Below are 22,889 nucleotides of genomic sequence, written 5' to 3'. Positions count from 1 at the left end.
TGGAAATCCACCAGGAGCAGCTTATACCATGCAGAACATTCTTTTATTCATTCATGCATTCAACCGTCTTACTGCATAGTGATTAATGTAGCTTAGGTATAGATCCAAATGGACAGGGGCGCCGGGTATGGGGGGGTCCGGGGCCCGAGCCCCCCCCTGGCAAAATCAAGTCGGGCAGAGCGACCCCCACCCCCACCCCGGGCCGGTGAGAAGTGGCCCTTTCCATCGATACTGCATCACTTCTCTCCGGCCGGGTATAATCGCGAAAATGTGCGATTAAGCCCTCCCCTCTAGGACTCATTGGTGTATGGTCCTGGAGGGGAGGGCTTAGGCGCAGCGGTATTCAAACTGTGGGGCGCGCCCCTCTGGTGGGCCTCAGCCTCATGCCCAGGGGGGGCGCGCATCCACAGTTTGGAAAAAAAAGAAGAAAAAAAAGAGGTTAAATGACCAAAGGGTCGGGCTGTTGCTTCCGAAACAAGCAGCAGCCCGATCCACGGCCCCTGCCACACATGCTTAGTGTGATAGGGGCCGGGCCTTTGTGAGGTCTCATGATCCATTAGGAGCCTATTTATAAAGACAAAAGAAAAAGCGCACACCTTCTTTTGCCTTGATGATGGTCATCGCGGCAAAAGAAGGTGTGTGCTTTTTTTTGTCTTCATGAATAGGCTCCTAATGGAGCCTGAGTGAGGCCCCACAAAGGCCCAGCCTCTGTCGCACTATGGGTGGTGGCAGCAGGGTCGGATTGGCCCCTGGCCGGGCTGAAATCGTTCCTGGGGAGTAAGGGACGGTTTCAGGCCATGCTTGGGCCGGTTTGAAAACATTTTTTGGGAAAAATTCATTTTTTTCAAATTTATTTTTTCAGTTTTTATTCTTCAAAAACCTTTCATCCTTCTTGGGTGGATATAAGTACCAACACAGGTTGGGTGATATTGTATGCATATTTGTTCTATAAAAAAGAGCTTAAGGGTAAGTGCTATATAATACCATATTATCATGTGGCCTTGGACGTCTGCTTGGAGTCACAGTAATTTGACAATATGGATCTATACACACAGATATTAATGACACATATGGTGATCCATTCTTGTATGAAATGTATATCATCTTAGTGAAATCATAACCATATTTTTCGTAGTGTAGTTTACTTAGAAACAATGCTATTTGATGCCACTTCCTATTTTGTCAAGGTGTGAAAGGTTGTGTTTTCATCGCTTCCCGGGATGTCACTTTGATGTGGGGTCAAATTACATCACTTTCGGTGATATCAGAGGTCAAGTGTCGTGAGACGAGGGGTGGGCCACTTTTTTGAGACAAGGGGTGGCCCACTTTCTTTTGGGTGACCGGGCCTATTTCTTGTCCCAGTCCGACCCTGGGTGGCAGCAGTGGTGTGGAACTGCCCAAGTGTCACAGAAGTGCTAGAACATATTTGGGCACAGGCACCTACTGTTCACAAATTAAGCACGTGGTATACAGATGCAGTTGCAATTAAATGTTCATTAAAAAAGTATGCCCCAAAGCGAGTTCAACTACCCACTCCCAGGTCTGCTACTGAACAGGTAGATGTAAGTCGAGAGCCAACCAACCTCTTTCTCCTATCTGTGCTACTGTACCATACAAATAAGGGTGAATCGCTCTCCTGCAGCCTCCCTCCCAGTCATCGATTCTTGATGATTTACTGGTGCAGTCACAAAAAAGATTTTTTGGGGGTTCATTTTGTTTACAAAAGTAGCGCATTGCTAAAACCTCCTGGTTGCCAGTTCATTGTCCTTGGAGCATCCCAGGCTCCCTACCCCATGAGAGCCACCAACCTTGGGTGCTGTTTTATAACAAATGAAAGACGCAGACAGAACAATAACTGTGTGAGTCAACTGAGAGATGAATGCACTCATGCTCCATTCAGAGAGAGGCTTTGAAAATGTAGCTCTGACAAATCAGAGAATCAGGGGGGCAAAGAAGCACTGCACATCTCCGCTCCCTCCATGCCTCGTGTGCTATTCCCTGGTCAACCAAACCCTGTGAACTCATAGGCCGCATACGACCCACAGAAGTCTTTTTACCGCCCATCCTGAACGTCTTTTTCTTGCACTTGTGCTATTAACGCGTGCAGTTCCAAGGTATAATATTAACAACCAGTGTTTGTGGGTAAAGGGCCGGCATAAAGTCTCTATTTCAGAGCCAGAGTCAAATGATAAGGTGCTTGTGGCAGTATGGAGTTCCAGGCCTCTGCTTGGACGCCGGGTTCTGCAACCTTTAGCTCTGCAGATGTGTTGGACTACAATGCTCATCAGCCCCAGCCAGCATAGTCAATGGTGATGGATCACAGGAGTCGTAGTCCAAAACATCTGGAGAGCCACATGTTTAAGACCCCTGGCTTTAAGGAACAGGAAGTAAAATAATCCATGAAAGTAACAGGAGTATGACGTTCCTGGATCTACATGGGTAGAATAAAAGAAGACTAGAAGATCAACAGCCTGGGGGCATCAAGTTTATGTAGGATGGAATGGTGGGGGTCTGAGTCACCTGAGGAGACAGGGGTATTTTACAGGTCTGACACCTGATAATCCACTTTACAATAAAAGACAACATGGAGAGAGGTGATGTCTCTGTGTGGCCTGTAAATCTGCCAAGATACCACCAAACTGTACTACCATTACTGCCACTTGGTCTGGCGGTATTACTGCCGGATTACAAGTGGTGGTAGGCAGTGTTAGTCCCCATTAATTGGAGTCCATAGGACTCCATGGTGGATTTCAGCGGTATTACTGCTGGTAATAATTTTGCTGGTGGTAATATCCCAAATTGTTCTATTTTGGGCGGTATGGTGGAGGAAATACCTCCAGCTTCTTGCTGGAGGATTTTCCTCCACTTTTGCCCTCAAACTCATAGTTGAGCGGTGCGATAATGTGGCTCTATACGGTATTACCAGTGTTGCCAGTCAGAACTCATTTACCTCAGCAATGTATTCAGTTCTCTGTTTTTTGTCCTGACGCTTAAAATGTGCGATTTGCATTACAAGCTGTGTGCCGCAGACTGCTTCCACTCTAAGCGGGGGAGAAGTTAGGACTGTGGGGACTGAGACGGCAGGACTTTTCAACCTTTTGACACGAGGGGCCTTCAATGAGTCTTGGTGGGGCATCACCTCCCACGGGATATGGTACAGTATAATTACCTCATTGCTTTCTAACTCTACATCAGCCTCTTGCTGACATAGAAGGGTTTATAGCTGTTCAGTGGGCATTCAGTGGTTAAGATCTATGCTAGCCTGCCATCTTATGATAAACGGCAGCTATTAACCTTAAATTTGTCGCCATTGCAAGTCTCACTTCTCCCACAGCAACAGCAGAGCCCGCTTGCCAGTGCCTGATAATCCCAAAATTCTCTGTAATTTTATGCAAAGCTGCATTTTATTTTTATAAGGTTATTTTACTCACTGAATGCTGATCAAGTGTTTTAAGTCTGGACTTTATACAATCTAAACTAGAGGTGTGTTTACAATGTTGATTGTTCCAAAAGACATCTCCTAGTGTGCTGCTTTGGGGCAGGTGGCCACCTTTAAGCTGTACACAATGATACGTTGTCTGGTTGACATACTATGTGATTTGTGTATTTTATAAAGGAAACTAAGACCACTAGTAGCATTAATGACTGGGTGATGCAGACTTTTCTGGCAGAGGAGGTGGTGCATCATCCAATTGATGCCCAGGAAGAGCTGTTTGAGGTTCAGTCCGTCACTACGCTGCAATCTGAATTTAGGAACATTGCAGTGGGTGAATTTTGACTGAAGGTAATCCTGGAGTATCCTACATTGGCATGGTCTGCTATACAGTCGCTCTTACCCTTTGGGTCTTACTACTTGTGCAAAATAGGCTTTTCAGCATTGGCTTTTTTACTGACTCCTTCATTTTTTTAATAAGGGGTGTTTCAAATGAACGTTGAAAACCCAGAAAGTGGGAGTTTTTAAGACATGGAGACAACCATGGCTACAACATTTAGACGCAAGTGCTTCCATCAGTCCCAAACATCACCTGGGTGCAGGGTGAGCCTTGGTAACTGTTTTTTTATCATTGTACACTACTTTACCAGAAATTTCTGGTAAACTACAATTTTAAAAGCAGTTAACACTCTTCCCCCAAGTCTGAAACCACACTTGATTGCATTATACTTCAGCCAGGATTGCATTATACTTCAGCAGCACATCTGATGCGTCCAGTGAAAGGTTTAAGATTAAGCTACATCCCTAACTCTATCTGTCACTTGTGGCTGGCCAATCTGCAGCAGCACTATTGTAAGTTTGAATTGTTGATGTTTTACTGAACTATGGCACCACACACGTCTTGCTTGGTACTTTTTAATCGGGAAACATCTTTACTTCTCGTTTCCCTTGAATTGGGAACTTTTTTTGTTTGGTGGTGGTGGTGGTACTCCACCTTGCAGCTGTACCTTCTGTTTAGCAAGCATTTCATTCTCCCATCCTAGTTGTATTGCTGGACGATTATAGAGCGGTGGAGTAGAGGCAGTGATGTCTTACTGGAATGGAACTCGAAGGCTTGAATCTCCTTCTTTCTTGACTTTAGTATATGCAGTGCATGCTAGCCAATGTTTCCACTGTTCTGCGCTGCACGCGCCAACACCCGCCCCCCCACGCGGCGTTGCACCAAGTTGACGACTACATGCAAATTTGCGGTCATATAACTGCCAGTGATGTCACTTCCTGTATTTGGGCCCCCCCCCTCGGAAATTCATAAGTCGGCTCCCCTGCAAATGGGCACATCAAACAATTAAGATCATGCAGAGTGCATAACAGCCTGTTAGAAAGGACTACATGACCACAACCGCCATAGCTTCTCTCCATAGCTCCACCACCACACGGCCTGATTACACTGGCGCCATGTTGGTGGAGCTGCTCTGGAACTAGGGCCTTGCTGTGACCACCTCACTTTTTTCAAAGCATCGTCTTCTGTTCATGATGGCTGACGCAACGTTCCCATTGAAGAAAGGGCTTGCCACTGCCCTATGCCCGCCTGCAAATCCATCTGATTGGCTGCTGCCTGAGTATATGCTGCTATTGGTTGGGAGCAGGCAGGCGAAGCCGGCCCCCATGAAAGGACCCCGGGTAAGGATAACTTCCCTGTCTGGGCCCGATCCCCACTCACTACCCACGATGATCTAGCAGAGGTCTGTCCTTCTCTCCATAGCTCCACCACCACACGGTTTGATTACACTGGCGCCATGTTGGTGAAGATTCCCTGGATCGAGGGCCTTGCTGTGACTGCCTCACTTTTTTCGGAGCATCAGTTCCTGTCCAAGATGGCGGACACAATGTCTGCATTGAAGAAAGGGCTTGCCACTGCCCAATTCCCACCTGCAAATCCATCTAATTGGCTGCTTCCTGAGTATATGCTGCTATTGGTGGGAAGCCAACAATTGAAGCCGGCCCCAGGGAAAGGAGCTTGGCTAAGGATAACCTCCCCCTCTGTGCCCGATTCCCACTCATTACCCATGATGATCTAGCACAAGTCTGTGCTTCTCTCCATAGCTGCACCACCACGCGGCCTGATTACACTGGCGCCATGGTGGTGGCGCTGTCCTGGATCGAGGGCCTTGCTGTGACCACCTAACTTTTTTTGCAGCATTGGCTCCTGTCCAAGATGGTGGACGCAGCGTCTGCATTGAAGAAAGGGCTTGCCACTGCCATATGCCTGCATGCAAATCCATCTGATTGGCTGCTGCCTGAGTATATGCTGCTATTGGTGGGGATCCGGCAGGCAAAACCTGCCCACATGAAAGGACCCCTGGTAAGGATAATTTCCCTGTCTGGGCCTGTCCGGGCATGGAGGGGGCTTGTCCAGGCATGGAGGGGCCTTGCCCCTCTGACTACTACCTCCAATTCCAGACTGCGTCCTTCTTTGCCAGTTTCTGCCAAGAACTTCTTGGCAGGTAAGACAGTCCGCTGCCTTCCATCTCAGCAGCCACCTTTTTTTCCTGCATACTATTACTCCCCATCATCATAGCCTAAGTCTCCCTCGCATACTCGCTTTGATGGCTGTGTACTACCTCCTATAGCTTGCCGCTGCATCTGCTTCCTGGCACACGCTGTGCGCTATGCCTCGTTTCTATCTCACTGACCAAGGCGGTCGCGTTCTGTCTCTTGTGACTTTCAGGCACCCTCACCCTTACCCGATATGGCTAATGCAGTCGTCCGCCTCGAAGGGCGAGACTCTACCGGCATGCGCCTACCCAACGATTTTGACTTTGACTTTATACTATGCCAGTTCTGCCCCTGCATAGTACCCAACTGTAACCACCAATTTTATTTCTGCACTTAGCCCTTGCTGCATTCGTTTCTTACCTAACTGCAACTACTGTTTGGACTCTTCGTTTAGCCCTGTGCTGCATTTGTATCTCACCTGCCTGTAACTCCGGATTTTGTCTCTGTTTTCAGCCTTGTACAGTACTGCCTCTGTTTTTTTACCAAACTGCAACTCATACCTACTTGTCCCATTGCCTGTCTGTACCCACTTGTACCTGCGTACGTGATGTAGCCCTGCGCTCATGAGCTTAGGCCTTCCCATATTGTGCACCACTCCAATGTTGCATCTTACCTACTCATGCCTGCATATTTGATGTAGCCCCCTGCGCCATGAGGTTAGGCCTTCCCATATTGTGCACCACTCCAATGTTGCATCTTACCTACTCATGCCTGCATATTTGATGTAGCCCCCTGCGCCATGAGGTTAGGCCTTCCCATATTGTGCACCACTCCAATGTTGCATCTTACCTACTCATGCCTGCATATTTGATGTAGCCCTCTGCGCCATGAGGTTAGGCCTTCCCATATTGTGCACCACTCCAATGTTGCATCTTACCTACTCATGCCTGCATATTCGATGTAGCCCCCTGTACTATGTGGTGAGGCTGTCCCATAGTGTGCACCCACTGCAATGTTGCATTTTACCAACTCATGCCTGCATATTTGATGTAGCCCCCAGCACTATGAGGTGGGTTTTACCAATTGTGCACCACTCCAGTGTTACATCTTACCTACTCATGCCTGCATATTGATAAAGCCCCCTGCACTATGAGGTGCCGTATTTTTCTCCTGCCAGCCTTGCGATACGCTGTACCTGTTCACTTGTACATAATGTAACCTCCTCTCCCTCTCCCCTGTACTTCTTGTCACGACACTTGCACGATCGGAATGATTTAAAGCCTAGTAGGATCTTGTTGTTTTTGTTTGTCCCAAATTGTTGCATCGATTCCAATGTTTCCTCCTATTGTCAGCCTTGTGCTGTGTTGTACCTGTCCTCTTTGCGCCCAATGTAACCTCCTCCCCCTGACCTGTACTTTTTCTTTTTGTACTTGCACGATCCGAATGACTCAAGGCCTATTAGGACCGTTTTTGGTTTTGTCCCTGTTTCCCCCCCTTTTGTCTTGATGCGCCTTCAAACACCCTTTTGCTGTATAGGCGCATTACAAATACCCAATAAATAAAATAAAGAAACCCCCCATCAAGAAATCAAGCATATGGGGACAAGGGAAGTGTTTTCATGGGACACCAACATATCAGATCATTTTTGACCCTTCTTTTTAGCAGGAAGAGCATTGTAATGTAATGTTGCTGCTGAAGGAAGAAAGGGTAGAGGAACTACTGTGACAATTCTCTAAACTAGGGGTGGGCGAATTTAGCCAATCAGTCAAGAGGTGTCATTATGAGTTTCTGGCGGGATACCGGCAAACTGACACTAACGTTTCAGCCGCCTGATATCCTGATATTACCAGGATATTCCAGGTGGCGGAAACATTGGTAAATCCCCCTTCCAAGGAGTCTCCTAGGACTCCATGGGGGGGATTACCGCAATAACCATCACCAGCATGTTTGTGCCGGTGGGGGCCTGATTCACTGGCTGCTCAGAGCTGGAGGTAAATCAATGCCACCACTGGAAGCTTGTGTTTCCCCGGTCCAGTAAAATTGCTGGTGCCGGAATTGCCGGCTATTTTACTGGCAATTTTACCAGACCGGGAAAACTGTAATGACCCCCAATTTATTTCAGATTGCATTTAAACCATAAAACATCACAGAATAAATATCAATGTAACACAACATAGAAAAAGCACATTAAGACGCATGCCCAGTAATGTGTGAGGTTGACAAAAGCTAATTAAGACGTTAACAAGCATTGGCAATTCCAATAGTTTTGGCATTAACTGTTCTTTGCATTTTGCCTTTATAGGCACCAGGGTGCAAGGAGGAGAGTGTACAGTTTCAAAGGAGTATGCAATAAAGGGCACAGGTGTGAAAGAGAAGGCAAAGGAAGGAGAACTGAGAAATGGAGGAAACGATTATGAAAGGGTGCCATTGATGAAGAGCAAGATGAAATATGAGTGAGAAAGGTTTAGAGTGAGAGGGTAAGACATAAATCAAGTGTGCGAGAGGGAGGATGAGAGAATGGGGTTTGGGTGGGTGAGTGGGTTATACACAGAGTGGGGGAGGCTGGGTAGGGTCGGAGGGGTTAGCGAGAGTGGTGGTAGGGTGGGTGAATGGGGTAGAGAGTGGGGGTAGGGTGTGTGAGGGTAGCGAGAGTGGGCAACGGTTTGTGCGGTAGAGAGAGTGGGGGTTGGGTGAATGTTTGGGGAAGAGAGAGTGGAGGTAGGGTGGGTGGGGGTAGAGAGTGTGGGTATGGTGGGTGGGGGTAGGGTGTGTGGGGGTAGAGAGAGTGTAGGTAGGATGGGGCAGAGAGAATACGGTAGGGTGGGTGGGGTAGAGAGAATGGGGAAGGGTGGGTAGGGGAAGTGAAGGGTTCTAGGGAGGGTGGGAGTAGAGAAAGTGGAGGAAGGGTGGATGGGGTAGAGAAAGTGGAGGTAGGGTGGGTGGGGGTAGAGAAAGTGGAGGAAGGGTGGATGGGGTAGAGAACGTGGAGGTAGGGTGGATGGGGGTTGAGAAAGTGGAGGTAGAGAAAGTGGAGGTAGGGTGGGTGGGGGGTAGAGAAAGTGGAGGTAGGGTGGATGGGGTAGAGAGAGTGGAGGAAGGGTGGATGGGGTAGAGAACGTGGAGGTAGGGTGGATGGGGGTTGAGAAAGTGGAGGTAGAGAAAGTGGAGGTAGGGTGGGTGGGGGTAGAGAGAGTGGAGGTAGGGTGGGTGGGGTAGAGAAGGTGGAGGTAGGGTGGGTGGGGTAGAGAAAGTGGAGGAAGAGTGGATGGGGTAGAGAACGTGGAGGTAGGGTGGATGGGGGTAGAGAAAGTGGAGGTAGAGAAAGTGGAGGTAGGGTGGATGGGGGTAGAGAAAGTGGAGGTAGGGTGGATGGGGGTAGAGAAAGTGGAGGTAGGGTGGGTGGGGGGTAGAGAAAGTGGAGGTAGGGTGGATGGGGGTAGAGAAAGTGGAGGTAGGGTGGATGAGGGTAGTGAAAGTGGAGGTAGGGTGGATGGGGGTAGAGAAAGTGGAGGTAGGGTGGGTGGGGTAGAGAGAGTGGAGGTAGGGTGGGTGGGGTAGAGAGAGTGGAGGTAGGGTGGGTGGGGGTAGAGAGAGTGGAGGTAGGGTGGGTGGGGTAGAGAAGGTGGAGGTAGGGTGGGTGGGGTAGAGAAAGTGGAGGAAGAGTGGATGGGGTAGAGAACGTGGAGGTAGGGTGGATGGGGGTAGAGAAAGTGGAGGTAGAGAAAGTGGAGGTAGGGTGGATGGGGGTAGAGAAAGTGGAGGTAGGGTGGATGGGGGTAGAGAAAGTGGAGGTAGGGTGGGTGGGGGGTAGAGAAAGTGGAGGTAGGGTGAATGGGGGTAGAGAAAGTGGAGGTAGGGTGGATGAGGGTAGTGAAAGTGGAGGTAGGGTGGATGGGGGTAGAGAAAGTGGAGGTAGGGTGGGTGGGGGTAGAGAGAGTGGAGGTAGGGTGGGTGGGGTAGAGAGAGTGGAGGTAGGGTGGGTGGGGTAGAGAGAGTGGAGGTAGGGCGGGTGGTTCTAGGTCAGTAAAATGGCGACGGGGAGAAGCATCACACTGCATGTTGAGCGTATCATTTGCCCCTACCTCAAAGCTACGTATTAGGCCATTGCGGCTATGGTGGGATTACTTACCTGTAATCTTTATTACTCCTAGTCCTACTCTTCCTCATCACAGTTTTAGCATCCCATCTAACCTTTTTTTTGTGTAGAGGGGTCAATGATCCTACTAAGAAAAATATCATGGGGTTATGGGAGTTAATATACCTCTCGATTGGGAGGGGCAGAATCAAAATAAGTTCGACAAAGTTTTGTGTCATGGAGGCTGGATCATCAAAGGTAAGCACTGTGACGAGGAAGTGTACATATATGAGTAATGAGGATTAGCTTTAAGGAATCGCGCCATTGAACAGTAAGTGGCTGTTGTAATTTCCCATGATATGGAAGTAGAGCTTGTACTTATCTAATGCAGCCACATTTCCTTTACTTTTGCTTTGATGCTTATTGACTGGGTGTCAAAGAAGCCTCTCCGAGGTGTTGACGTTTTTAAATACTTCTGGACACCAAGCACTGTCCCATATGATATCAGAACTGCGATGGCTCTCCAGAGGCATCCGCCTCCACTTTAGCTGCCCTGTGAGGAGGGAGGACGCTTCCCTTACATTCACGAAGCTCCTCAAACATGGGCGTCAATCACCCCTACTGTGTGTTTATGACTTTGGACAAATGGTCCGCATTTCAAAAGAGGGGAAATTACTGCCATCAGTCTATTGCATCATCCTCGTCACTCATACCTTTGTGGACCTTGATATACGTGACCTTCTTTTCCCTCCATGTGCAGGCAACGGCATTGTGACCAAATCTCTTGCATTTGGAGCACTCCGAGCAATCCTTATAATTGGCTAAGTTCTTGGTGCTGGTGCACCTGTAGCATTTCTGAGGCTCTCCACACTTGGGGCATCTCTTTGGTGGAGTCTCAAGACTGTCTGTCCCTGCGTCCCTTCCATTGGACAGCCGTCATTTCGGGGGCTGGTGCAAATCTGCCCAATTCCTTGCATCTGATCGACAGCTCTTCCTCGGCTCTTGTTAGCGGAATTGCCTTGTCCAGGTCTAGCTCCTTCTCCTGGATACATTTGTCCTGAACTTTACGGGAATTGGTATGTCCCACCAACATGTCACATATGACTTGCTCGACATTGTCCTCAAATCCGCACAGGGATACCAGCTCTGTCATGCGGGTATTATAGTCATCAACTGGCTCACTTCTTTCTTGCTTCCTGGTATAGAATTAGAGCCTGTGTAGGACCACGTTTTCTTTGTAGAAGAAACGCTTTATGATGCAATGAACTGCCTCTTTATACACATCGTCCCCATCGCCCGCAGCGCGCTCCACCTTAAGGCACTCAAAGATGCGTTGTCCTTCAACACCCATTGCGTTCAGTAGCATGGCATTCTTCCTGGCAGCCTAATATCCGGTACCTCCCAAAGCCTCCAAGTAAGTGGTGAATAATGGCTCCCACTGTTGCCAGGGAATTGTAGGTCTGCCCGGGGACTGGAGGAAAGCCGGAGGCAGCGTGGCACCTTGCATGGTTGCTGTGTGAGTTTGTCACTTGTCCTCATCGCCAATTATGTGGTGGCCTAATCAACACAGTACGCTGAAATGATTGTAAGGTGTTTCTTATATACACCTCGTAACATGCACAGTGCTTGACATACTCACAGTTGAGTCCTTAGTAAGTCAGTGCAGTTAACTTCACTGCACTGACCTAACAGTTCTGCCTGAGAGTCTTAACCTATTTGCTTGAGCTCCCACGAGGCCTCATCATATGGCCATCGAATTATGCTCTGGGGATGAGTTATTTGCAGCGCCACGGTGTGTGGCTGCTAAGTGGGGTGTAGGGCCTGAAGGCAAGTCCCTTTGAACACACACTACAGCATGAATACAACCCTCTAGGGAAATAAGCCAGGAGATAGCTTGCAAGGATAACAAGGCTTTTATTGTACAGAATACAAAATATCAGCAAAGGACTCTGCTGCAAGAGAACGTTCTGGTTAATTCTGGTACAAATAGCTTAAAAGCCCTGGTGGCGTCATCATATACAGTAAAATTCAGCACTACTGATTGGCGATACTATATACATGGGCCTGCTCCATAGGGGATGCCAGGCTATCATTGGTTAGTCCATTGCCGTCAGTCAGGCTTCACGTGGGTCAGCTAGGCTCATCTTTGAGGCTGGTGAAGGTCAGGTTACTCACAAAGTACAATGTTGCTTCTAAACTACCATGCTAAGCCTACGTATTATATCACTGTGTTATGTGGCTTGGAGAATTGGTGCCAGGGGGAAGGGAGGATAAAATACATTCACGCTGACCCACACATTCAGGGCTTCGTTGATATGATATGATATGGCATTTCTAACGCGCCTAAACACAAGTGATACCGCACCTCCCGCACTCAAGGTCTCCTCCCTGGGTTTGATCTTTAATTTAACCCTCCCTGTACCTTGTGTTACAAAGGATGTATTTTATGCTGGGGGTAAAACCTTTGCGCATGCTTAGATCTTTTATGGACACTCGATTTGTGTTGGCACAGGAGGGTTGCTTTCTTATCATGGAATGCAGAGGTGTGGGGGCCAGGTCAGTGGTGTGGGGCTGACTCTGGGCTTGCTGGGTGGGGGTTGGAGGCCTGCTGGTAGCTTAGTGGTGATGAATGGATGCTGCGCGGAGCCTAGTGTTGTCTCACGCTCTTGCAGGGCGCATTCCTCGGAACAATACTAAATGATTGCAACTGTAAAGGGACATGGGGGAAGTGGACGTCCGTGGGAACTGGCAGTGTGCATTCATTCTGCCATGAGGATCGTGGGCCTAGTGAAATCTTTCCATGAAGCTCGGCTGGTGCAGCACAGTCATACAAGCCTGTGTTTTCACCATAACTACAAAATGGCGTTTCTTTCTATTTGTCTCCTAATGCCATGCATCTGCTGGTTGCACAATATTGCTTTCGCACTGAGTTTCACAGTGTGGTTCTCTCCCCCCTTATACAGTACACTACCTCATAGGGGATTCACCTCACCTGAAAGCGCTTAGGGGGGTGGGAATATACTAATTTCCATCCCAACATTCCCCCCTTTCATTATTTCTACCCATTATTTCTACCCATTATTTCTACCCATTATTATATCTACCTATTATTTCGCCCATATTTAAGTTAATTGGCCCTGCTTTCTGCTTCCTCCCATGCTGATGTTCCTTTTATTGGCATCCAGGTCCTACACACATCTTAAACTTTCCCCTGCTTGCGCATATTGCTCTGGTGTACATGTCATGTAAATGCATCACCCATCTCCAGCCCGGTCTACCCATACTTCTTTGTAATTCTTGTTGTCAGTGGGAGGAACAATGGTTGTGTGGTAAAGGTTATCCACTATATCCCCAACAGGCATGGCGATCATTTGGTGGACAGGGCGATCAGTTTGTATTTCTATTTCTTTTGTACCAAAAGGTAGTTTAGTATTCCCAATATACACCATCATCATTGCGCTATAAGGTACAGCTTTGGCACAGCACCGGAGACCCACTTGGCATGTGCAGAAGATCCCCAAAATGAACACAATGATGGGTACCAACATTTTCACCAATGTTCCAAGCCATGGGTAAACATGATCTTAATTTCTCCTCTAGTTTCGTCTTTGATTTTACAAGTGCACTTTTTTTTAAAAGACGAAACCAAGAAAACAAAATGATTCAGCTTCCAATACTCCTGAACTATTAATCAACCAATTTATTCCGATTTCTCCTGGCGCTAATTGACATTACGCAAGATATACCAGGATTTATCGATAGCTGTTGAAGATGGGCTGTAACTGTTTTCTGAGAACGTTGCAAACCTGCAGTGTAAAATCCATGATGATTAAATCATCTGCATACCCGATGCAATATGTTTTTAAACTCCCACATTTCGGGGGATTGCCTCCCTAAAGCGTGCACTCTCTCCAGAGGTCAGCTAAATAAAAATTAAAGAGTGTTGGTGCGACACACCCTTGACATACCCCTTAACACAAGGAAATGGGGCTGGATAGACTAACCTCAGTGTTATATCGAACCCTTGCCTACTTATTAGAGTAAAGTAGCTGTAATATTCACAGCAGTCCCGAATCTACCCCCATTCTACTAGCTTGTTCCATAAGTAGGAAAGATTTACATTGTTGAATGTGGAGGACAGATCTAAAACCGCCATAAACCACTGTTACGCTCACCTGGTCTCTGCGGGGGCGTTGGGGCACGGTTGGAGCCCTCCCTTGGCCTGGTTCCTCGAAATCACCTTCCCCTTTAGAGAGTGGTTGGACCTGCGGCTCAGGAGATGGGTGTTGCCCCTGCGTGAAGAGGAGAGGCAATGAGAATTTAGTGGGGACCCCGTGACTTCCCCCAGCCCTTTCGTGCCAGAATACGGTGGGCAAGCACTTTCCCATAGACGCTCACTTGTAGTTTTGTGATGTTGAGCTATCCATCCTGCCTTTCCTAGCAGGGGCACGTAGAGCGGACCTAGTTACTTCACTGGCCCGTGGGAAGGTTGATCCAGACCAGCTGCGACCAATCCACGTATGAGGTAAGTCTTTAGTATGATTATAGTTCGATCAGAATGACTGTATTCCGTCTAGCTGTAATTATTGCAATGTCACATTCCATTTCCATAGGTATGGGAAGAGAGTCTGGATTGAGGAGAGTCCGGAAGACCTTAGAGGTTGATGGAGTTTCAACAGTGACGGGTAAGTTGGTCTTTATAAGGGAACTTTAGTCTCTTGTATATATGCGGCCGTGTGAATGCATATGAGTTCTAACCTGTTTGTTCTTTTCCCTCGTAGGTGCAGGCCGATGATGAAGAATGGTGTCCAGGTCCTCGATGAAGATTTGCAGTTGCAGGAGGGCATCTCCGGTTCCGACTGTGGTGGAATGTCGGTTAGGAAGAAGACTCGTCTCATACCGCAATGGAATGGAGGTAAGAAGAAGAGTCCGGCACATGCCGCAACAAGTTGCAGGTAAGAGGCGCGCTCAGCGATGTAGCAGCTGGAGCGCTCAGCGATGTAGAGGCTGACAACAGGTAAGATGCGCACTCAGCGATGTAGCGGCTGGCAACAGGTAAGATGCGCGTTCAGCGATGTAGCAGCTGGCGACAGGTAAGATGCACGCTCAGCGATGTAGTGGCTGGCAGCAGGTAAGATGCGCGCTCAGGAAATCTCGAAGATGAGGCTGTAATCCAGTGAGGCACAGGTAGGTACAGCGGAGAGCGTTATGCTGCTTGGAAGCAGAATAACGGGAAGCATGAGCATGTGGATGGGCTGGTCTTATATAGGCTGGTTCAGGCCCCTCCCATTAGCTCTGCCTACAAACTCCACCTTGCCCTTCTTTGGGCCTGCAGCACGTGCCTTCCAGTTCTATTCCATGGGCCACACCCGGCCCAGTTGCACACGCCCTAGGTCTAGAGTGTGCAGAGCACATTTTAACATGAGCCTGGCGCCAGAGGCGCCAGGACTGGGTCCAATGGGACCCTGGGAATGAGGAAGGACTGGCCCCATGACTAGTGGCCATGACAACAACTCTCTGCTTGTACCCTCCCCTGCTAAGGACATACAGGAGGCGAGTGCAAGACCACTCTCTATCATTGCCATTCCCACTCCCATTCTGTACTCCATCTGAAGGTGGACTGAAGCAGTTAATACTACCTGCCCACGTCATTAAGTCCTTCAATACTATGGTACTTACAATTTTGGAGGAAATATCAATCAGGGAAATGGGCCGATACCTGAAGGGTTTGTTTCTTGTGCCCTTGTTAAAGATGGGAACTATGGTAGGCTGATTCCAAGAAGCAGGTTCCACACCAGTACTAACTACTTGAGTAAACAGACTTACTAGAATATCTGCCCAAAGGTCTGAATTATTTTTCAGTAATCCTTTAGTTATGCTGTCTGGTCCACACGACCTAGATTTTTTTTAACTTACCTATCAGCTCCTTTCTTTCATCTGTCTCAAATATGCCACTTAGCCTCAGTGTCTTGAGGCACATATCTCTCAATAACTTGATTTTGTTGACCACTAAATTTGGCGGTCAAGTAACTAACCCAATCTGCCTCAGTGACGCATGAGGATTGACATTCGCCTTGAATTTTCTCTTTGGTATTCAGTGTCCACCATATCTTTCTCACATCCTTCTTAGTGATGTCTGTGAGAAGATATTGGTTGACCTTGACGTAACTTTTCACTCTGTAATGTCTTATCCAGTTTTACAATTTCTAGTTAAGGTGATGTGTTTCAGTTTTTAAAACGTTTCTCAACCTATTCATCTTTATTTCTCTACATAACGGACACTTCTTGTGATTAATTGCCCGATTATACACCCACTCTCTATTCTCAAAAAAAATACTGCATGTCCAACACTCTTGCATAAGTGGATTTGATCTCCACCTTGCCAACATCTACAAGAATTTGGCAGGAGAGGAAGGGAGTCATCGCTCTTCCTCAGTTAAGGTATCCCACCACTTCAACAACTAGCAATTCACTTTCTCACTGTTTTTGCAAATTTGAGTAATTCTGTTTCCTGGGGAGATGGTAACTAAATGTATACATCTGTCATGATCTCTGCTTCCAAAAGATCAGGACTTGCCCGACTCCCTTGGAAGCAGACCCATAACCCCGGTTCCGAGTGCCAGCCAGTCCCAATTGGGACCTATTGGACCCTGTCCTGGCGCCAGTGGCACCCGGCTCATAAAGATGCCCAGTCCCAGCGCTGGAAGCGCCGGGCTCATAATGCTTGGGTGGACTTACCTGCAGCAGACCATGCTGCTTACTTACCTGCCAGTTGAACCCCTGATCCTCTTCTGTTTGGGACTACTTTTCCTGTTGGGTGGGGCAGGAGCCACTCCCTAGGTTCAGAACACTGGAACTCTTCTGGAAAGCAGGAACTCTTTTCTTACCTAGGCATGGCTGTGGAAGGAGACACCTAAGCACTACAGGAGGCTATTTAAACCACACCCGATGGATGAATCTTGCTTTGCGTTATTCTGCATTCTCTGCAGCAGAACGCTCATCGTGTCTTCTGCTTCTGATCCTGGGCCTAAGGGAACAAAGGCTTACCATCCTGGAATCCAGTCTTCAGCAGCACCTGTAAAGACAAAGAAAGAACAGGTTAGCACTACGGTCTTCAGTGGCAGCGCATCTCTTACCTGGTCCATCGGCTGTCACCAACGCCTCGCGCTGCATTCCGGCATCTGAAAGACAAGGGCTTACCTACTCTTCGCATGCTCCGGAGGTCTTCGCACTGCATTCCGGCATCTGAAAGACAAAAGAAGGTGTGTTTAAAGACATTGGGCAACTTTATTACTCACGTGCCATTACTCCTTCCCAAGCCGAATCCAGTGGGTATTCCAGCACCCTTCAGCTTCTCTAAAGCTCCGAACTTGTACCTGCAAGATAAAAGGGACAGTTAGTGCGCATCGTGAAGCAGGCTACAAGCGCTTACTTACGTGCTTCCAGGCGCTTCTATTCCTCACGCGGGTTCGATCCTCAACTCTCATCAGCCCGCCATCCGCCATCGCCAGAACCCTGCAAAACAAGAGATATCATTACAAAAGACTTTTAAGACATTTGAAGTGCCCAGAACTTACCGTTCGTGCAGTTAACGACGGACAGCAGTCCTCTGAGGTCAAGAGGCCTGCACCCTTATCCAGTGAAGAAACTGGTTACGGCACCCTGCCCCGAGGCAGATGGAGAGCTCGGCGTTCACTTACCTAAGGTGAGGGCGTTAACCTTTGGGGTTCTACAGGAGAAGAGAAAGGGAAGAGGAGAGAGGCACCCAATAACCCCAGTTCATTAATCCCATATTTTCTATCTGCAGACATCTTACTCTTCGAGTCAGACATACAGTGCACAGAGGTCCAGCCCAAAGAGCCAACCGTGTGTTACACATCACCTTTGAAGATACGGCATTCACCCAGTCAAGACCGGCGCCTCTGCGGGAATCAGGTGAGCGTTACAGAACGCAAAGCCTACCGAAAACCTCCCATCCAGGCGCTATGGAAACCTCGGATACCGACCAGCTAGCCCAGTTACTTGGGGAACTAAGAGCAGAAGTGCATGCAGCCCGTCAGGAAACGAATGCTCTAAGAAGGGAACTGATTATTTCCAAGGAGCGAACAGACGATCTCGCTAGACAATTGCTACAGTCACAAGCCGGACAAACTCTGTTACCCGCATCAGGGGCAAATCTTCCTTCAACATCCTCTACGAACCCAGTGCAGATCAACCTACCAGGGAATGTACCTCTGGCTCCGCCCGAACGATTTTCTGGTGACCCAAAGAGGTTTGCAGTATTTATTAATCAGTGCCGGTTGCACTTCTTATGCCGGCCAGCAGCCTTTCCAACTGATCAAGCTAAGGTAGCTTTCGTGCTTTCGTATCTTAGTGGCAATGCGGCAGACTGGTCGATCCCTCTAGTTAATCAAGATGATCCGGTTCTCCATGATTTTCAAGCTTTTCAGCTCAGTATGGGAAAACTGTTTGCAAGACATTCACAGGGGCAGGCCTTGGACAATGAGCTCCTTTCATTGCGACAGGGTAATCAAGACCTTTTGGCTTATATTGCGTCTTTCAACAGACTGATAGTGGAAACTCGATCGCCTGAGGACAAAAGGATTGCGCTGTTTTATAGAGGTCTATGTGGAGAGCTCAAAGATGTGTTAGCCCAAGTAGTGAATCCCCCGCAAGACTGTTCGGACTATATTGACTTAGTCGTTCAAATTGACCACAGACTGCAGAACAGGAAGGCCGATCGTTCCAAGTTTGATGCTCGAGTATTTTCCAAACCACCAACTCCTACCAAAGGAGTAGACTCCGGGGAACCCATGCAAATAGGGGGCCTGAAAGGACCACTAACACAAAAGGAGCGGGAAAGGAGAAAACAGCTGCAATTATGCCTCTATTGTGGAAACTCGGGGCACTTTCTTCGAGACTGTCCGGTGAAACCAGCCAAGAAGGCAGTAGGAGCTGCAGTTACCAGGGTCACAAACTCTGAGCAGGGAAACGACCTCGCCCGACAAGAATAGAGGTCCTCTTGCCGAGCGTTAAAACCAGTTCCGTGACCTCGCATTTCGTGATACCTATGGTCCTCATTAGCCCTGAACATCCGGATCGATTACATGCGATTGAACCTTACGTCGACAGCGGTGCCATCGGCAATTATGTGGATCATGAAATGGTTTTGAGGATGAATCTGACTCTTTGTCCAAAGACTGTAAAGGACGACATTACTACGGTGGATGGTACAGAGATAGCCTCCGGACCAGTAACGCATACCACCCAAGAAGTGACGCTAATAAGTCAAGATGGACACCATGAGAAGATCGTGTTCGATGTGGTCAAGGCCCCTCAGTTCCAGATTATTCTAGGAATTCCTTGGTTAGAGAAGCACAATCCTCAGATCGATTGGCGAGCAAGAACGGTTCAGTTTCCAGAATGTGTCTCTACTCGTCACCCTCGACCTGGTGTTGCACTGGCAGCAATTTCCTCGGAGGCTTCCCAGTTACCTCCTGAATACCTAGAATTCCAAGATGTTTTCCGGAAGGATCAGGCTAACTCTCTACCTCCTCATAGGTCTTATGACTGCCAGATAGACCTGATACCTGGATCTACTCCTCCTTGTAGTAGAATTTATGCCCTCACCGAGCCTGAGAATCTTCACCTCCGACAATCCTGGATCAATACCTAGCGAATGGGTTTATTCGTCCTTCCAAGTCCCCTGCTTCCTCAGCTTTGTTCTTCGTTCCAAAAAAAGAAGGGGAACTTAGAACTTGTATAGATTATCGCACCCTGAACCAGATCACCGTTAAGAATAGATATCCGTTACCTTTGATCCCTGAACTCCTGGACCAAGTCAGAAAAGCATGCATATATACAAAGCTGGATCTTAGAGGAGCCTACCACTTGGTACGAGTAAAAGAGGGCGATGAATGGAAGACGGCCTTCCGCACCAAGTATGGGCTATTTGAATATCAGGTCATGCCCTTCGGACTTTGCAATGCCCGGGCCGCCTTTCAATATTTTATGAACAATGTCCGCAGAGAGCTCATAGATGTGTGTGTTGTTGTTTACATTGACGACATCCTCGTTTATTCTTCATCGGAAACTGAACATCGGAAACACGTGAAAATGGTCCTCGAGAGATTGCGTCAACACAAACTTTTCGCTAAGTTGGAAAAATGTGTTTTCAACGTGACTGAAGTTGAATTCTTGGGATTCATATTATCACCTAGCGGAGTGCGTATGCATTCAAAGAAGGTCGATGCAACTCTCAAATGGCCATCGCCATCCTCCGTAAAAGGTGTTCAAAGCATGTTAGGCTTCGCTAACTTTTACCGCAGGTTTATCCCCGAATTCTCTCGAATAGTCCAGCCCATCACCGCCGTTGTTAAAGAAAAACAAACGTTTTGAATGGTCTACCGAGGCGGAACAAGCTTTCCAGAATTTGAAGACTAGATTTATCTCTGCACCGATCTTAAAACATCCTCGCCCAGAACTCCCCTACATCGTTGAAACTGATGCTTCGAGCCTTGCCATGAGGGCAGTTCTATCACAAAAGGACCCAGTAACCAATCAGTTGCATCCCGTGGCATTTTGGTCCCGCAAATTCTCGCCTCCTGAAATCAATTACACTATTACTGATAAGGAACTTCTAGCTATCAAGTCCGCCTTTAAGGCTTGGCGGCATTATCTTCTGGGGGCCCGACACACCGTTACTGTGATTACAGATCACCGAAACCTGCAATATTTGAAAACCGCAAAAGCTCAATCCTCTAGGCAACTCCGTTGGGCACTATTCTTTGCCGAGTTTGACTTCATAATTACCTATCGACCTGGTACAAAAAACGGTAAAGCTGATGCCCTTTCTCGGATGGGAGTGGAAGAACATTTGATCAATCCTAAACCTGTACCTATCATTCCCGAACAAAGAATTCTAGGTGTAATCGCCACACAATCCATAGAGGAAGTTAAGGATAAAGCCAGGCTACTGGTAACTCCAGCAGACATACAGAATTGGCATCTGCAGGGAAAGGACTTTACGGTGAAGGACAACCTATTATATTTCCAAGAACGGTTATACCTGCCCAGCACAGATTTACAGAAAAAGGTAATCTCTTGTTATCACGATTCTTTAATGGAAGGACATCCCGGTATGACCAAGACCTCGGAAAAGATCAAGCGCTACTTCTGGTGGCCGTCTTGGAAAAAAGATATCAGAGACTTTATAATGTCCTGTGGAGTATGCGCCCAAAACAAGAGTCAAAAGGAAAAACCAGCCGGCCTCTTACGCCCTATTGACATCCCGCCTCGCCCTTGGCATACGCTTTCTATGGACTTCATCACCGATCTACCTCCATGCTCCGGATACAATACGATCCTAGTAATCGTGGACCTATTCTCCAAGATGGCGCATTTCATTCCACTCAAAGGCTTACCAACAGCAGCAACTCTGGCACGAGAATTTCTCGAAAACATCGTCCGACTGCACGGTTTTCCTTCAGTTCTAATTTCGGATCGAGGTAGTCAATTTATTTCTCATTTTTGGCGAAGTTGCTGTCGGTCGGCTCAAATTGATGTGAGACTTTCGACCAGCCACCACCCTCAAACCGACGGACAAACCGAGAGGACCAATCAAACTCTGGAACAGTATTTGCGCTGCATGCTACAACAAACTGAAAAAACTTGGAAAGATATCCTTTGGATAGCCGAATATGCCTACAATAACTCTGTCCACTCGGGAACTGGGAAGACCCCATTTTTTCTTTTATACGGTAGTCACCCTCGAACCTCGGAGTTGGATCCACTCCAAGATCTTGGAACACCAGCAGTAGACCACCTGCATTCTACAATCACCCAAGCCTTTAAGGAAGCCGTTTCTCACCTTCAAAGGGCTAAAGAACAATACAAGAAAGGAGCAGACCAACATCGGAAGGAAGCCCCTCAATATCAAGTAGGAGATCAAGTCTGGTTATCCACCAAATATCTACCTCTAAAAGGACCACGCACATTCAACCCAAGATACCTTGGTCCCTATTCCATCACTACCATAGTAAATCCAGTAGCGGTCAAGTTGGACTTGCCCCCTCACATGAAGATACATCCGGTCTTCCACGTCTCTCTATTAAAACCCGTGCAACCTCAAACCCGACTAACTACATCTCCAAAACCTATTCTAGTTGATGGAGAACTCGAGTTTGAAGTCAAAAGCATCCTGGATTCCAAGATCTCCAAATCTAAACTATTTTACCTGATTGACTGGAAAGGCTACGGTCCCCAAGAAAGATCCTGGGAATCTGCAGAATATGTCCACGCGCCTCGTCTAATCAAAAGATTTCATCGAACATTTCCTAACAAGCCCAAACACCCGGAGAAGCTCGGTTTGGGAGGGGCCTTGAGGGGGGGTGCTGTCATGATCTCTGCTTCCAAAAGATCAGGACTTGCCCGACTCCCTTGGAAGCAGACCCATAACCCCGGTTCCGAGTGCCAGCCAGTCCCAATTGGGACCTTTTGGACCCCGTCCTGGCGCCAGTGGCACCAGGCTCATAAAGATGCCCAGTCCCAGCGCTGGAAGCGCCGGGCTCATAATGCTTGGGTGGACTTACCTGCAGCAGACCATGCTGCTTACGTACCTGCCAGTTGAACCCCTGATCCTCTTCTGTTTGGGACTACTTTTCCTGTTGGGTGGGGCAGGAGCCACTCCCTAGGATCAGAACACTGGAACTCTTCTGGAAAGCAGGAACTCTTTTTTTACCTAGGCGTGGCTGTGGAAGGAGACACCTAAGCACTACAGGAGGCTATTTAAACCACACCCGATGGATGAATCTTGCTTTGCGTTATTCTGCATTCTCTGCAGCAGAACGCTCATCGTGTCTTCTGCTTCTGATCCTGGGCCTAAGG

The 22,889-nt window shown here is 47.9% G+C and overlaps 1 protein-coding gene across 1 annotated transcript in view; it reads right to left on the bottom strand.

Moving 5' to 3' along the window:
* LOC138581416 (cytochrome P450 2D15-like) overlaps positions 1-22,889 on the bottom strand; it is a 458,914-nt gene that overhangs the window by 930 nt on the left and 435,095 nt on the right. The window lies entirely within an intron of this gene.

Source organism: Ambystoma mexicanum, chromosome 3p (assembly GCF_040938575.1).
Source record: "Ambystoma mexicanum isolate Mex_15411 chromosome 3p, UKY_AmexF1_1, whole genome shotgun sequence".
Lineage (NCBI taxonomy): Eukaryota > Metazoa > Chordata > Amphibia > Caudata > Ambystomatidae > Ambystoma > Ambystoma mexicanum.
This window is presented reverse-complemented; position numbering and strand designations above follow the sequence as displayed.